Below are 13,568 nucleotides of genomic sequence, written 5' to 3'. Positions count from 1 at the left end.
TTTTTCGCACACACCCATAAAACGGCCAGTTTCCGCCCAGAAACACCCACTTCCTGTCAATCACACTCCGATCACCAGAACGAAGAAAAAACCTCATAATGCCGTGAGTAAAATTTCTAACTGCATAGCAAATTTACTTGGCGCAGTCGCACTGCGGACATTGCGCATGCGCATTAGCGACTAATCGCTCCGTTGCGGAAAAAAAAACAGAGCGAACAACTCGGAATGACCCCCATAGGCGGGGAACCGCCATCTCAGGACATTACGGGGGGACATATTTAATTGGATGTGAAGAGATATGGGGGCATGATTGGAGATAATAATATTGTCAATGGAGGTGTGGGTAACCTTAGGGAGAAGATCAACAGCAGTAAAAATATAGTCAATTCTAGAGTGAGAAGAATGAGGATGGGAATAGAAGGAAAAGTCTTTCTGAGTGGGATGGAGTACTCGCCAGGGGTCTAGTAGATTTAGCTGGGTACAGAAGGAGGAAAGCAGGTGGGTAAGAGGTGTATTAGTGGTAGTACTTACCCTGGATCTGTCCATGGATGGGTCGACAACCAAGTTGAAGGCCCCGCCAACAATCAAATTCTGACCACCCCAGGAGAAAAGGGTCAATAAGATCTGCAAAGAAAGAGTCAGGTAAGGTATTGGGTGCATAGAGATTAAGAAGGGTATAAACGGTATTGCGTATACATACATCCACCAGCAAAAATCTACCTTCTGGGTCAAGAGTTTTCCTAAGCCTTGAATATTGGAGATCGGTGCGAAATAGAATCGCTACCCCTCTAGATTTAGAGTGATAAGGGGATGATATACATCCCCAATCCACGGGGCGCGTAAGGTGTGTCTAGGGTCGTCTAACCAGTGAGTTTCTTGAAGGAATGTGATATGAGGAGACATACGTTTCAGGTGAGATATCACCTTTTTCCCTTTGACCGGGTGGTTAAGGCCCTCTACGTTCCAGGAAACAAAGTGGAGCAGAGTAGTGTTTGGATCATCATCTACATGAGATTTTGGGTGGGTGTCAGACGACATACTAACCCACCCCTAATGGGAAGAAGACTATCAGCAAAGTGTAGAAGATAAATAGGGTCCCTCCCCGTCCCAGCGAGCGGCGGGGGGAGTCCCCCAGTGGGGGGAAGGGGTCCCGTCCCTGGCAGGCATAACTAACAAAACAGACAAACAACAATAAAAACATCAACAAACAGCAAAAAATAAACAATAAACAGGTGTGAAAGTGTAACAATTACACTCCAGGTATTCTGCATGTGAGACCCAAGCATAGACTCGGGTAATGTTAAGCTATCGGCAACAAAGACACATAATAATCAAGTGGTAGGCAAGGAGAAATGCAGCTTGGCCTCTGGATCCTTAAAGAATTTTGGCCTGCCGTCTTCAAAGACTCTGAGGCGTGCTGGGTAAAGGAAAGAGAACTTGACTTTTGCGTCAAAGAGATGCTTGCAAATAGGAGCGAATTCCCTGCGCTTCGCGGCCACCAATGCTGAGAAGTCCTGGAAAATGAGGAGGCGGTCACCATTGACCGAGAGACTGGCAGCCTTGCAGTAGTGGTCAAGAAATCGTGTTTTGTCCGCGTGATTCAGGACTCTCATTATAACCGGGCGTGGGCGCCCAGAAGGATTCTTCTGTTCCGGCCCCAACCTATGGGCTCTTTCAATGACGAGAGGGACACCTTTAAGATTCATAGACAGCTGTTCCGGGATACCCAATGAGAGGAGGTCCAGGAGCTCATGGCCCTTTATCGATTCTGGGATGCCTATGACTCATAAATAGGTCATCGAGTTTCTCCGAGAGGTCCGAAACCTCCAATTGTTTGGCGTGCAAAGAGCGCTGAGCTTCTCCCAGATCATCTTCTAGGGCCGAGATCCTCCGTTCCGCTTCATCAAGGCAGGTAGAGTGTTGACTAAGCAAGGTCGATGAAGATTCAATAGCCTCTTTAATGCCCGCCAATTTCTCATCTAAGAGTGGCCCCAATACCGCTAGCAGGTCTTTGTGCTTCATTTTAGGTTGTTTAGTAGGCGGTCTAGATTTACGAGAGCTTCTGGAAAGTGAGCGTGTGGTTGAGTACTCAGAATCAGATGAGTCACCACAAGGAGTATCTTCTCTAGATTGCTGAGTATTGCCTGCAGACATCATGGGCAAAGGTATCAGGAACTTTTCCATGCAGGGGTTACCCAAGAGGTGAGGCGATGGCAAAACGCAGAGGCTCCAAATAGTAAAGGATGTAGTGGGTCTCACATGTTAGGCGTTCACTTGCAGTATAACCACATTTTAGTCACGGCAGTCACAGAAGGAGAGAAACGTAAAATAAAGTAGAATAAAATAAAGTAAAGTGTCTCCTGCCGAAGTCAGGAAGATTGCTTGACGTGATACAGTAGCCACCAAGGGTAGGTATGATGGGTTCCAGTAGAGAAGGTGCAGGAGAGTATATTTGCTGAGGTCAGCGGGGACATCCAGCCAAGGCGTGAGCAGATTGTGCGGCGCCCCGCGTTGGTTTCGCTGTGTCTGGACTCACCAGGCAGGTATTTGCAAGGGGGAAGAGGCGAGAAATGACCGCTAGGCTGCGCAGCGAGGGGGTCAGGGAGACATTTCCCACGGCAGTAGTCAGGATCCGTCTATAGGGTCAGCCGGCACTGGGCAGGTGTATCTGGCCAGTCCTGAGGGGAGGCAGGTGTGGCGGGATGGTCTGCAGGCCAGTGTTAAAGAAAGCAGCATGTACCTGAAATGAGCTGCGCAACAGGCAGCAGCGGCGTCCTCTCCTCCATTTGCACAGCAGCGCACCACAGCGGCCTGGTGGTCTCCGGGTGCAGTGGCAGGCGATCAGCAGCCGCGGCCCGAGCAGGGCCTTCCAGTTAAGTGAGGTGAGGGAGATCTGCCCGTCTCAGCCACGGTCCCTCCCGTAGCGTGGCGGGCTGGCGCCAGCACTGTAGCCCCGGTCACAGGAGGAGGTTGAAGCGGTCAGCGGGTGTATCGGGCTAAGCGGAGCCGTCTAGGTGTGCAGCGAGAGGCAGAAGTGGTCAGTACGCCGAGGTCATGGCTCATCCGGATGACCGGCAGGTCGACGCCAAAATCGAGTCCCCGGCTCCAGCGTGAGGACCAGGCTGCAATCCGCGGGAGCCTCCACGGCGCTCCCCGATTCCGCGGCCCTGGTCAGACAGTAACAGGGGGGTAAAGGGAAGGCTTGAGGGAGAGGGATACAATGAAGGAACAGGTCTAGGCAGTCCAGGAGGGCAGGAAAGGTGTTATAAAAGCAGGAGCTCTATAAGGCTGCGACTGCTCTCCTCCGGTGCCAGACCACACTGCCAAATGTTTTTGTGTGTGCTGTTGAATAGTGCACTACATAAATATCTGTTAATATACACACATAATAGGATTTTAATACCTACCGGTAAATCCTTTTTTCCGTACAGGATGCTGGAGATGCTTCAAGAACCATGGGGTATAGACGGGATATGCAGGAGACATGGGCACACTTTAAGACTTTGAATGGGTGTGAACTGGCTCCTCCCTCTATGCCCCTCCTCCACACTCTAGTTTAAGTAACTGTGCCCAGGGAGACGGACATTTCGAGGAAAGAATTTATTGATAAACCACGGTGAGCATTTTACCAGCTCACACCACCAGTATGCCGCAGAACGTGGCATTCAATAGAAAATCAGCCGACGGCATGAAGAATATGCAGCAATACGCTGACATAAAGCGTAACACAACCTGTGTGTGTAAACCAACCAATAACAGCATAACGCATGCCATGGCATGAATATCGTCAGCAACAGGCTGACTTAAATGCAACACACACCATGTGTGTAAACATACCCAATAACTGCAGATACAGTACGCACTGGGACGGGTGCCCAGCATCCTCTACTGACTAAGAGAAAATAGGATTTTAAATACCTACCGGTAAATCCTTTTCTATGAGTCCGTAGAGGATGTTGGGCACTCTCAAAAGACCATGGGGTATAGACGGGATCCGCAGGAGACATGGGCACTTTAAGACTTTCAAAGGGGCGTGACCTGGCTCCTCCCTCTATATCCCTCCCCAGACTCAGTTTGGAACTGTGCCCGGCGAGACGGACATTACGAGGAAAGGACTTAACAAACAAGGTGAGCCAACACCAGCTCACGCCATAAGCATGCCGTACAACATGGCAGATAACTGAACACGTCAACGGACATGGACAAAACCTCAGCAACAAGCTGAAGAAAAAAACAAAAACACAACCTGTGTGTAACCAGAACTAAACTGCAGATACAGTACGCACTGGGACGGGCGCCCAACATCCTCTACGGACTCATAGAAAAGGATTTACCGGTAGGTATTTAAAATCCTATTTTCTATTTCGTCCTAGAGGATGTTGGGCACTCTCAAAAGACCATGGGGTTTATACCAAAGCTCAATAGCGGGCGGGAGTGCGGATGAATTTAAGGTCTTCATCGGCCAAGGTATCAAACTTGTAGAATTTAGCAAACGTGTTCGACCTCGACCAAGTAGCAGCTCGGCAAAGTTGCAATGCCGAGACACCCCGGGCAGCCGCCCAGGACGAACCCACCTTCCTAGTGGAATGGGCCTTCACTGATTTCGGCAACGGCAAGCCTGCCGTTGAATGAGCCTGCTGAATCGTCTGACATATCCAGTGGGCAATGGTCTGCTTGGAAGCAGGAACCCCAATCTTATTGGGAGCATACAAAATAAACAGAGACTCTGTTTTCCTCAATGGAGCCGTCCTGGCTACATAAATCTTTAAAGCTCTGACCACATCGAGAGACTTATTCTCAGCCAAAGCGCCAGTAGCCACTGGCACCACAATAGGTTGGTTGATATGAAAAGAGGAAACCACCTTTGGCAGAAATTGTTGCCGAGTTCGCAACTCTGCTCTATCTTCATGGAAAATTAAATAAGGGCTCATGTGAGACAAGGCCACCAACTCCGACACCCGCCTTGCGGATGCCAACGCCAACAAAATTACAACTTTCCAAGTGAGGAATTTTAACTCCACTTTACGCAAAGGTTCAAACCAATGTGACTGAAGGAACGATAATACGACGTTAAGGTCCCAAGGTGCCACAGGGGGCACAAAAGGAGGTTGGATGTGCAACACCCCTTTCACAAAGGTCTGCACTTAAGGAAGTGAGGCCAATTGTTTCTGAAAGATGGAGCCTAATTTAAGGCCCGCATCCACTCCATTCTGTAGAAAATGTCCAAGGTCAAAATTTCTCCACTGGAGCTCTCTTGGACTCGCACCAGGAAATATATTTCCTCCAAATACGGTGATAGTGCTTTAACGTCACAGCCTTCCTGGCAAGAATAAGAGTAGGTATGACTTCACTGGGAATACCCTTCCGGGCTAAAATCTGGTGTTCAACCGCCATGCCGTCAAACGCAGCCGCTGTAAGTCTTGGTGGACGAACGGCCCCTGCCGCAGCAGATCCTCGCGAAGAGGAAGAGGCCAGGGATCGTCGACTAGTAAAGTCTGAAGATCCGGGTACCACGTTCTCCTTGGCCAATCTGGGGCTACAAGGAGCGCTGGAATGTTTGTTCTTTTTAGAAGTCTCAACACCTTTGGGATGAGAGGAAGCGGAGGGAAAATGTACACCGACGGAAACACCCAGGGTGTTGTCAGCGCATCCACTGCCTCCGCCTGAGGGTCCCTGGACCTGGAACAATACCTCAGAAGTTTTCTGTTGAGGCTAAACGCCATCATGTCTATATGGGGAACCCCCCATCAAACTGTTATCAGTGCGAAGACCTCCTGATGGAGGCTCCACTCTCCTGGATGAAGGTCGTGTCTGCTGAGAAAGTCTGCTTCCCAGTTGTCCACTCCCGGAATGAATATTGCCGACAGAGCGCTTGTATGTTCTTCCGCCCAACGAAGAATTTTCGTGGCTTCTGCCATTGCTGCTCTGCTTCTCGTGCCGCCTCGGCGGTTGATGTATGCCACTGCTGTGACATTGTCCGATTGGATCAGAACCAGCAGGTTCCGAAGATGTTCCGCTTGTAGGAGGCCATTGTAAATGGCTCTCAGTTCCAGAACGTTTATGTGAAGATGCGTTTCCGGACTTGACCATCTTCCTTGGAAGCTCACCCCCAAAGTGACTGCCCCCCAACCTCGGATACTTGCATCCGTGGTTACCAGGATCCAGTCCTGGATCCCGAACCGGCGTCCCGCAAGGAGGTGAGAGTTGTGGAGCCACCACAGAAGTGAGACTCTGGTGTTGGGAGAGAGAATTATCCTCCGGTACATATGAAGGTGGGATCCGGACCATTTGTCCAACAGGTCCCACTGGAACACTCTGGCATGGAACCTCCCAAACTGGAGGGCCTCCTATGCCGCCACCATTTTTCCCAGCAATTGAATGCATTGATGAATGGAGACCGTTTTCGGTTTTAGCAAGAGTTTTACCAGACTCTGAATTTCCCGAGCTTTCTCCATGGGGAGGAACACTCTCTGTTGGACCGTGTCCAGTATCATGCCCAAAAACGCCAACTGGGTTGTCGGGATTAACTGGGATTTCGGCAAGTTCAGGAGCCAGCCGTGCTGTTGTAGAATTGACAGGGATAGTGCAATGTCCTGCAACAATTTGTCCTTGGACCTCGCCTTTATCAGGAGATCGTCCAAGTACGGGATAAATGTAACCCCTTGCTTGCGCAGGAGAACCATCATTTCTACCTTTACTTTGGTGAAAATCCTCGGAGCCGTGGATAGACCAAACGGCAACGTCTGAAAACTGGTAGTGCGTATCCTGGATAGCAAACCTCAGGAAACTTTGATGAGGAGGATAAATGGGGACATGAAGGTAGGCGTCCTTGATGTCCAATGCGACCATGAATTCCCCCTCCTCCAGACTGGAGATCACCGCTCTGAGAGACTCTATCTTGAATTTGAATTTCACCAGGAAGAAATTGAGAGATTTCAGGTTGAGGATTGGTCTTACCGAGCCATCCGGCTTCGGCACCACAACCAGGCTTGAATAAAACCCCTGCCCCTGCTGTGCCAAGGGTACCGGGACCACAACCTGATTTTGACACAAGTTTTGTACTGCACCGCAGACCAGAGCCCTGTCCGGAAGCGAAGTTGGTAAGGCTGATCTGAAAAAACGGTGAGGGGGAACTTCTTGAAACTCCAGTTTGTACCCTTGGGACACAGTACTCAATACCCAAGGGTCTAGACCCGAGCGAACCCAGACCTGACTGAAAAGCTTTAGGCGTGCCCCCACCGGCGCGGGCCCCTGTAAGAGAGACCTGGCGTCATGCAGAGGATTTGGCAGAAGCCGGGGAGGATTTCTGCTCCTGGGAACCCGAGGATGCGGGTACCCTATTGCCTCTTCATCTACCTCTGGTAGCCAGGAAAAAGTTTCCTCGGCCTCTTCTATACTTGTTGGGCCGAAAGGACTGCATTTGATAATGTGGCGGTTTCTTCTGTTGTGTAGGAACAGAAGGTAAAAAGGTAGATTTACCTGCGGTAGCTGCTGATACTAAATCAGTAAGACCGTCACCGAAAAGTTCACCTCCCTTAAAAGGAAGATACTCCATATTTCTCTTGGAATCAGCATTAGCAGTCCACTGGTGAGTCCAGAGCGCTCACCTAGCAGCAACAGACATGGCATTCGCCTTAGCACCTAGCAGGCCAGCATCCCTTGCAGCCTCTTTCAAGTATGCAGCTGCATCTCTGATATAACCAAGCGTTACCTGGATGTTATCTCTATCCAGAGTATCCCAATCAGAAGACAAAGTGTCTGCCCACTTTTCAATAGCACTACTGACCCACGCAGACGCAATAAGAGGCCTGAGCAGTAGTGAAAATAGCCTTTAGGGTAGCCTCATGCTTACGGTCCGCCGGCTCCTTAAGGGCCGTCGATTGGGCTGCAGGGAGGGCTACCTGTTTTGACAAACGCGCCAGGGCTTTGTCTACTATGGGTAGATTTTCCCACATACCCCTTTCCAGAGTCTGATAGGGATATGCCACCCTGATCCTTTTAGGAATCAGAATTTTTTTTATCAGGGCTGTTCCTAATGCTATCAAAGAGAGCGTTCAGTTCGAAACAAGGAGGAAAGGTAACCGAGCGCTTCTTTTCCTTGTAAATAAGGACCCTGGTTTCAGGTGTAATAGGGTCCTCATTAATATTCAAGATATCTTTGACAGCAACAATCATATACTGAATAGCCAATTTAGGGTCCAACCTAGAATCAGCATAATCGACATCGGCCTCCGAGTCCGTGTCGGTACCCGTGTCAACTAACTGGTAAAAACTACGCTTGTGCGACCCCGCAGGGTCTTGCATTTGTAATAAAGCGTCCTCCACTGATCTTTTCCACACCTGGGATTGAGATTCAGACTGATCACATTTTTGATTTAATGACGTGACACTAGCATGCAAGGCATTCAATGTAGTTAACCAATCTGCAGTCGGTGGTGCCGACAGGGCCACCCCCAAAACATTCGGTGTCCCTGATAAAGTATCCCCCGAAGAAGGATAATCTGCCTCCGACATGTCGACTACCCAGAGACAGCACACACACCAAGCCTGTGAGGGAACACAAAGGGAAATAGCCAGCTCACACCCCAGCGCCAAATAAGCAGGTCTGACCACTCTAATAAATGTCCCAGAGCTGCTGCACTTTACTTATAATAAATAAATATGCCCCCCCCCCCCCTTCTGTTTTGAGCCCCCTGGTACTTGCTGCGGGTGAGGAAGGACCAGCGACTTCACTGAGGAGGAAAATGGTGCCAGTGAGCAGTAAGGAAGAAGCCCCACCCCCAACATGGCGCGCTTCGTCCCGCTTACTTTTATATATTTATAATGGCGGAGGTATTGCAGACAGTGCCTGGGCACTGAATATCATTGCCAGCCAGTTTATAGAGGTAACAAGCTCCCCAGGGCGCCCCCCCCCCAGCGCCCTGCACCCAGCGGTGTGACCTGAACGGGAGCCTGGCGCGCATATGCAGTCTTTTGGAAGAAGATGTCTTTTCCTCAATACTCACCTGTCTTCTAACTTCTGGCTGAAGAGGGAGGACGGCAAGCTGTGGGAGGGAGCATCCAGGAGAGCCAGGTGTTCATCTCCCCTCAGGAGCTGAAGGCATCCTGTCAGCAGCAGCAGAGCCCTGAAACTCATTAGAAGTGGGTCTAGACTGCTCTCCCCTCTTTCCCACGAAGCAGGGAGTCTGTAGCCAGCAGATCTCCCCAAAATAAAAAACCTAACATTAAGTCTTTTCAGAGAAACTCTAAGAGCTCCCCGAGTGCCCTGTGTCTCGTCCGGGCACATTTCTAAAACTGAGTCTGGGGAGGGATATAGAGGGAGGAGCCAGGTCACGCCCCTTTGAAAGTCTTAAAGTGCCCATGTCTCCTGCGGATCCCGTCTATACCCCATGGTCTTTTGAGAGTGCCCAACATCCTCTAGGACGAAATAGAAAAGGATTTACCGGTAGGTATTAAAATCCTATTTTCTCATACGTCCTAGAGGATGCTTCAAGAACCATGGGGTTTATACTAAAGCTCTAGAATGGGCGGGAGAGTGCGGATGACTTTGCAGCACCGATTGACCAAACAAGAGGTCCTCATCAGCCAGGGTATAAAACTTGAAAAACTTCGCAAAGGTGTTTGATCCCGACCAAGTAGCAGCTCGGCAAAGCTGTAATGCCGAGACCCCTCGGGCAGCCGCCCAGGATGAGCCCACCTTTCTGGTAGAATGGGCTTTCACCTATTTCGGTAACGGCAATCCTGCCATAGAATGAGCCTGCTGAATCGTATTACAGATCCAGCGTGCAATAATCTGCTTGGAAGCAGGAGGCCCAATCTTGTTGGGAGCCCACCGGACAAACAGAGCCTCTGTTTTCCTAATCTGAGCCGTTCTGGCGACATAGAGTTTGAAAACTCTGACCACATCGAGAGACTTCGATTCCGCCAAGGTGTCAGTAGCCACTGGCACCACAATAGGCTGGTTTACGTGAAACGATAAAACCACTTATGGCAGAAATTGCTGACGAGTTCTCAACTCCGCTCTATCTGGATGGAAGAGTAAATAGGGGCTTTTGTGAGACAAAGCCGCCAATTCAGACACACACCTAACGGATGCCAAGGCCAACAGCATGACCACTTTCCAAGTAAGGAATTTCAACTCAACCTTATGCAAAGGTTCAAACCAATGAGTTTGCAGGAACTGCAACACCACATTAAGATCCCATGGTGCCACGGGGGGCCCAAAGGGAGGTTGGATGTGTAGCATGCCCCTCACGAAGGTCTGAACTTCTGAAAGGAAGGCCAATTCTTTCTGAAAGAAAATAGATAAGGCCGAAATTTGTACTTTAATGGAGCCTAACCTTAGGCCCGCATCCACCCTGCTTGCAAAAAATGGAGCAAACGCCCCAGGTGAAATAGTTCAATATGAGCCTTCTCGGATTCACACCAAGACACATTTTCTCCAAAAAAAACGGAGGTAAAGCTCCGCCGTTACTTTTTTCCTAACGTGAAGCAGTGTGGGAATGACTTCACTGGGCTAGGATTTGGCGTTCGACCACCATGCCGTCAAACGCAGCCGCGGTAAGTCTTGATACATGCACGGTCCTTGATGTAACAGGTCCCCTCGTAGAGGAAAAGGCCAGGGATCTTCTACGAGTAATTCTTGAAGATCTGGATACCAAGCCCTCCTTGGCCAGTCCGGAACAATGAGGATCGCCTGAACCTATGTTCTTCTTATGATCTTTATCACCTTCGGAAAGAGGAAGTGGAGGGAACACATAGACCGACTGAAACACCCACGGTGTCACCAGGGCGTCCACCGCTATTGCTTGAGGGTCCCTGGAACAATATCTCTGAAGTTTCTTGTTGAGGCGAGATGCCAGCATGTCTATTTGAGGAATTCCCCAACGACTTGTCACTTCTGCAAAGACCTCTTGATGAAGACCCCACTCTCCTGGATGGAGAATCGTGTCTGCTGAGGAAGTCTAATTCCCAGTTGTCTACACCCGGAATGAAGACCGCTGACAGAGCGCTTACATGTCTTTCCGCCCAGTGGAAAACTTTTGTGGCTTCTGCCATTGCCGCTCTGCTCTTCGTTCCGCCCTGGCGGTTTACGTACACCACTGCTGTTAAGTTGTCCGACAGAATTAAGACGGGCAGATCGCGAAGATCTTCCGCTTGCAGAAGGCCGTTGTAAATAGCCCTCAATATCAGAATGTTTATTGCAGACAAGCTACCTGGCTTTACCATTTTCCCTGGAAATTCTTCCCCCTGAAAGACTGCTCCCCAGCCTCAGAGACTTGCATCCACGGACACCAGGATCCAATCCTGGATCCCAAAGCTTCATCCCTCTAGGAGGTGAGAACTATGCGGCCACCACAGGAAAAAGATTCTGGTCCTGGAAGATGGGATTATTTTCCGGTGCATGTGCATGTGCAGGTGAGACCCGGACCACATGTCCAACTGGTCCCGCTAAAACCACTCTGGCATTTAACCTGCTCACTAAATGGCCTCGTAGGCCGCAACCATCTTCTTTATCAACGGAACGTATTGATGGATTGACACTGTTGCAGATCTGATCCGACTCTGGATCCTCAGAGCTCTTTCCACTGGAAAAAACAAACTCTCAACAGTTCTGTATCTAACATTATTCCCAACTCCAACAACCGCATTGTTGGGATCAACAGTGATTCTGGCAAGTTTAGGAGCCAACGACTTTGTTGAAGAACTGTCAAGGAGAAAACAGCGTTTTTCACCACTTGTTTCTTTACCTCCCCGTACTCAGGAAAGCACCCCAGTACAGAATAATAATGACACGTACTATTGAAGGAAAACCATCATACCGCCATCACTCTGGTGAATTGGCAATGACAATCCTGAATAGCAACCCAGGTAAGCCTAATGCGGAAGAAACCGTACTTAGACCCTCTTTCTCCTTTTACAGATTGGAGATCCTTGTTGAGAGATCCCATCTTGTAGTTTAACTTCTTAAGTAGAAATTTTTGGGATACGTTCTGACCTAGCCGTCCGGCCTCAGAAGCGCGAAAAAGCTTGAATAACAGCTTTTTCCCTTTTTTTTTTGCGACCGGGACAGCAGGACAATGACCTGATCCTGACCCAACTCCTGTATGGCGTTGCATACTACCTCCCCGTCCAGAGGAGAGTCGGTAAGGTCTATTTGAAAAATCAGTGAGGGGAATCGTCTGGAAACTCCAGTATGTTCCCCTTGGGACTCTATTCTTAAACTCACTGGTCCATGTCCATTCCAGGACTGACTGAAGAGTTTTAGACGTGGTCCCACCAGTGTGGGCTCCCGCAAGATAGACCCAGTGACATGCGGTGGATGTGGTAGAAACAGAGGATGATTTCTGCTTCTGCGAACTTGAAAAGGCTGCTGACCTCTTACCTTTTCACCTTCCTCTACCTGCAAAGAAAGATAAAACCGTATCCATTCGGTCGAAATGACTGCATCCTACAAAAATGCGTCGCCAACCGTTGTGGGGGAACATATGTCAAGAAGGTAGACTTACCAGTGGTATCTGCCGAGATCAACTTAACAAGCCATCCCCAGACCAGGTTTCACCTTCATTGGTAAGATACTCCAGTTCTTCTCGGAGTCAGCTTCAGCATTCCATTGGTGAATCCACAACGCCCTCCAAGTTGAGACCGCCATGGAATTGGCCCGCGAACCCAAGAGTCCCATACCTCTTGTAGTCGCACGGCAGTATGCTGCAATGTTCTAGATATGACCCAACTTAAGGACTATCCCATCTCTCCCCAGGGTAATTATATCGGATGACAAGGTAACCGACCATTTCTGAATACAAGCACTCCCCCATGCGCATGTAATGCAAGTATAATCAAAGCATACAATTAAAATATCACTTAGCTTCCTGTAAACGATCCTTTGTGACAGGGCCCCTTGCCGAGCAGGGGTTGACTCTCACTTTATTCTATCCACGGCAGGAAAAGAATAAACATTCGGACTCCTCGTGAGGATTTGAAACCATCTTGTCAAGGCTGACCTAGAGCTTTTTAAACAGAGCGACCAGCACATGAGAAGGAATAACTTTACTTCAGCATTCATTATAAGTGTTAATATGAATTTACACATTGAAATACACATATACACACATATATCTATATATATATTTGTCAGGAACAGTAGGGTCCCTAGTGACGTTAATACGTTCTAAATGTGTATGAAACATGTACTGAATGCCGATGTTGTGGATCTAATCAGGAAACATTATGGTCGACATAAGAAATAGTATTTGTGTCGATATCAGGGAGTAGTAACTGGGCAAAATAAAATTTTTGCGACCCCGAGGGGTCTGAGGGAAATATATTGTGAATATTACGCCCTCCACAAAAATTACGTCTGTGTTCGAGCCACAGCTCTAAGCAACCGTACCATACACATATATATATATATATATATATATATACATACATACATACATACATACAGGTATAGCTTTCTTAAATGCATCACATTATCATGTCAATTTTTACCCAGTCAGATTTGTTGGTGCCAACAGGGTCACCCACATACGTCTGTCTCCCATCTATTTTTCTCTTTGGAAACG

The 13,568-nt window shown here is 48.9% G+C and overlaps 1 protein-coding gene across 25 annotated transcripts in view; it reads left to right on the top strand.

Moving 5' to 3' along the window:
* The window catches only part of RIMBP2 (RIMS binding protein 2), a 1,046,283-nt gene that overhangs the window by 1,015,644 nt on the left and 17,071 nt on the right, over positions 1–13,568 (top strand). The window lies entirely within an intron of this gene.

This window comes from Pseudophryne corroboree, chromosome 1 (assembly GCF_028390025.1).
Source record: "Pseudophryne corroboree isolate aPseCor3 chromosome 1, aPseCor3.hap2, whole genome shotgun sequence".
Taxonomy (NCBI): domain Eukaryota; kingdom Metazoa; phylum Chordata; class Amphibia; order Anura; family Myobatrachidae; genus Pseudophryne; species Pseudophryne corroboree.
This window is presented reverse-complemented; position numbering and strand designations above follow the sequence as displayed.